This window comes from Cicer arietinum, chromosome 2 (assembly GCF_000331145.2).
Source record: "Cicer arietinum cultivar CDC Frontier isolate Library 1 chromosome 2, Cicar.CDCFrontier_v2.0, whole genome shotgun sequence".
NCBI lineage: Eukaryota > Viridiplantae > Streptophyta > Magnoliopsida > Fabales > Fabaceae > Cicer > Cicer arietinum.
Genome location: NC_021161.2, coordinates 18,634,614 through 18,638,511, shown reverse-complemented (window position 1 = coordinate 18,638,511; position 3,898 = coordinate 18,634,614). Strand labels below are relative to the sequence as shown.

Genomic DNA, 3,898 nt, shown 5'->3' with positions numbered 1-3,898 from the left:
TGTATAAATTAAGATTACGAAGTTGTGTGTGAGAGTTTCAAGTAGTTATTATCGACAAAATAAATAACATATAGGTAAGCGTCGAAAAATCATAACGAGTACAATTAAGAAGAAAGACCTTCAAGAATGAGGAGGAGGAGGAGAAGTTGGATTTCCACGACGGAGATCTTCAATTAACTGAGAGAGCTCTTTGCGAGAGGATTCTCGGCCAAACATGAATCCATACCTAAACAGCGCGAATTTAATTCAGATTAGGTTCGTAGCAAATTAGTTAGAATGAGAGTTTAGAAATAGTTACCAGAAGGAAACGGCGGAGAAAACACCGGCGGTGGCAACGGTCTGAAGTAGGGTGATCCTCTTCTCCATTTTCGCTCTCGTATTACGCAAACCGATCGATGAATGTAAGATCCTATCGTCAGTGGACATATCGAGTACCGATTAGCTAGTTGGACTTTCAACACCGCTAGGCCCAATTTACGCAGAAAATGATGCAGAAACCCTAATTGACGCAGAGGTTAAATTGCAAGAATGGGGGAAAAGTCTTGTAAGTCACGAGAAAAACCCTAATTTGAGATTTGTGAGATGAAATGGAGAATTGAAATTGAGAATACCGTTTGAACAAATTTGAGAAAGAAAATAGAAGGAGAAGAAAATTTGAGAAAGAAATAGAAGGAGAAAAAAAAGAATAGGAAAAGGATTCTGAAATGGAAATTGGAAAGAAACACAATAAAATAAGTGAATATTTTTTGGACTTATATTTTATTTTATTTTTTAAAAGTTATTATATAGAATAGGTGACACTCTGTCTGTAGCTAAAAGAAATTATAGTGACGGTAAAAAAATATCACTAAAACTTGAGTGTCACAGTAGATCATTTTTTTTTGTAGTGTACTCCTCTCCCATTCAATAAAATAAGTTATGGTGTGTTTAGATAATTTTATAAATGATGAATATATGTACGGTTTAAAATGTGGACATAGTGCATATATGTACGGTTTAAAATGTGGACGGTTTAAAATGTGGACTGTTGTACGGGAACAATTGTAGCATAGTGAAGCATTGTATTAGGAATCATGATGAGTTAAATTTTTTATTGTGGATGTTATATTATTGTGTTTTCATGGCACTGAAGTGGAATTGAACATTGATAGCCTTTCAGGCCGAATTTTGTTTACGAGGAAGTGAATCTTGTTCTACATTTGGTAGGATACTATTTTGGTGCTGTCACTTTATGTTATTGGTGAATTATGCATATTGTAGTGTAGTATTTTCATGGATTGGATTATGTACTTGGTCATCTTTTGCACTTCATGTGCTAGGATGCTTATAATTTTTAAAAAAAAAATTAATTAACATTTAAAAATATTGCATTTTTTTATGCATATGGGTTAAAAAACTAATTAATTTTTTAACCCATATGCATAAAAAAATGCAATATAACACTAATATTTTGTCGTACTTTTAAAATTTCAGAAAACCGTATATAAAAAAGAAATGGTTTTAAAGCTTGCTTGAAAATAAGTTTAAAAACCCTTTAAACATAGAGTCAAACATTAATAAATGTCTTTCATAAAAATAACACTAATAAATCTCAAATAATGTGTTTATCTTGATAGCTATGATATCTCATGTTATGATTTTAATAAACTTTTTTATATCCAAGGCGGGGTGTGGTGGCCTATTTAGAGACGATAGTAGAGATTTGGTGTGGAGGATTCTCAATGTTTTTAGGTAGCTGCAGCTTTATTTTTTGCTTATAGAATTGGAATTTACTAGTGTCCATATATGATATCTCATGTTAAGCAACGAATAAATGGAAAGGATTTCACCAAAAAATAAATTGAAAGGAACAGTCTCAAAGAAAAAATACACTTCAAAGGTACAGTATTCATCTGGCATAAAAAATTAGTAAAGTATTACTATAATTTATATTGGGGTTAATGTTGTTTTGTTAATTTTTGTTGGATATAATTTTTCGTAATAAATTGTCATGACTTTTTTTTTATAAAGAATTTGGCATAAAGTAAAAGCAAAATTAAATCTATATTGTTTTTTTAAGTTTAACTCAATTTTAGCCTAAGTATTTTAATTTTATTTTATCTTGATTTGATCTTTTATGTTACATTTTATTTGTATTGTTAGACATTTATCTCAAGTTCGACAACAATTAGTTCAATTGAAAGCATCTAATCATTTAGAACTGTACCAAATACTGCAATAATATGTCCCTCTTACTAATTTTTAAAAATACATTCATCACACTAGAATAAAAACTATTGTTACTTATGACATATTGTCTTACCCACGACAATTCCGTAGACAACGTAAAATTACTCACGGATTACCGACAAATACGAGTTTGTAGTTAATTTGCTGGTTGGTAAACACTTATCCACAAACAAGCAATGAGATACGCTTACTTAAGGAATGTCCGTGAGTATTACAACTCACCGAGTCCTTGTGGATAAAGTTACTCATAGATTTTATGTGGGTAAAGTTACTCAGATTTTATGTGGGTAAAATTACTCATAGATTTTATGTGGGTAAAGATGTAGATACTTATCCAAGGAAAAGTCACAAGTAACATTACTCACGGGCAATCCTTGAAAAATATATTATTTTCTATTTGATATTTATAGTTTTATTCATGTCATGTTTGTGGATAAATTAATCACGGAAGGAGCATGGATAATAACATTCAAATTATATATCGTTTACTCATGGAATTTTTGTGGGTAATGAAAAAATGATTTTCAATTTATTTTGTTTTTTACTTTTTGCTGTATTATTTTAATGTATTTTTAAAATAAATTGTAAGCATAACAATACATCATTGTCAAAATAGCAACTACAAATTGACAATGTACAACGAGCAAATCCGATTAAACGACGATTCACAAAATTGGCGAGATGTGACTCATAAATTATGCGGAGCATAAAAATAAATGTTAAATAATTAATAATAATTTTAGGAACAAAAATTGAGTAAAAAAATGAGAAAAAAACTGAATAAACAGTCTAACCAATTCGTCGGAGCGCTGGAATGGTCCAACGTCAACTTCATCGAAAAATACAAATGAGTAGTGTTTCTTGAAGGTTTCAACGAGATGAATCCATAAACGATGTCAGTTTTTTTGAGACGATAAACATGGTGATCGGAGTCGGTCAAAAATAGCTCGCTCAAGGATATAAATTGAGCTGTTTATGAAGAAACGGAGCAATGATTGATAAAATGGATGCCAAAAATGGATTAAGTGGCTGATTTTGTGTGAGATAGAGGTTGTGATCGATTCAAATGGAAAAAGATTGGTGGAAGTGAATTTGAAAGAAAAAGTGTTTGCTGCGATTTGGCTGGGTCTGTTTTTGTTTGTTTTTTTAATTGTAGATGGATGGGTGAGATAACAAATGCACAGGTACAAGAGTAAAAATGTCTATAAGCTCCAATACAAGGTAGAGGCAAAAGTGGAGTGTAATGAGTAACTCGCAGGTGTACAAAATAAAATTACAACCAATAATAGTCCAAATTAATATGCAGAAGTAGAAAATAGGAGGTATAAATAGTCGGTTTGAAATTCATTTTCTAGTATTTCTAAAAGCCATTACTAAATCAATAATTTAGTTTACTGATCCACACTAGAAACTTTTTCTTCAAAATACTCATTTTAACATAATATTATTTTTTCTTAACATAGATAAATCTAATTTTAATCAAAAGTCTCATACAAAAAATAATAAATATAATTATTACTATAACATTTTTCAAAATAATCACAAAAAAATACATCATCTTTATAGAATAGTCGAAATGATAAAATAAATAAATATAAAATCAACAATTTATATTAACTACTAAATCAAAATAAATATGTAAAAAATCATCATACCATAACAACTATAT

The 3,898-nt window shown here is 29.8% G+C and overlaps 1 non-coding gene across 2 annotated transcripts in view; it reads right to left on the bottom strand.

Annotated features, from left to right (window-relative positions):
• LOC101510790 (uncharacterized) overlaps nucleotides 1-704 on the bottom strand; it is a 3,013-nt gene extending 2,309 nt beyond the window's left edge. Inside the window, exons 1-2 of one of the 2 annotated variants that reach the window (XR_012161919.1) lie at nucleotides 299-704; nucleotides 119-226 (exon numbers count right to left, since the gene is read on the bottom strand). This is a non-coding gene — a transcript (uncharacterized protein). The remainder of the gene's footprint in view (nucleotides 1-118; nucleotides 227-298) is intronic. The other variant, XR_012161918.1, reaches the window with a different exon arrangement.
• Between the last annotated feature and the right edge of the window lie 3,194 nt (nucleotides 705-3,898).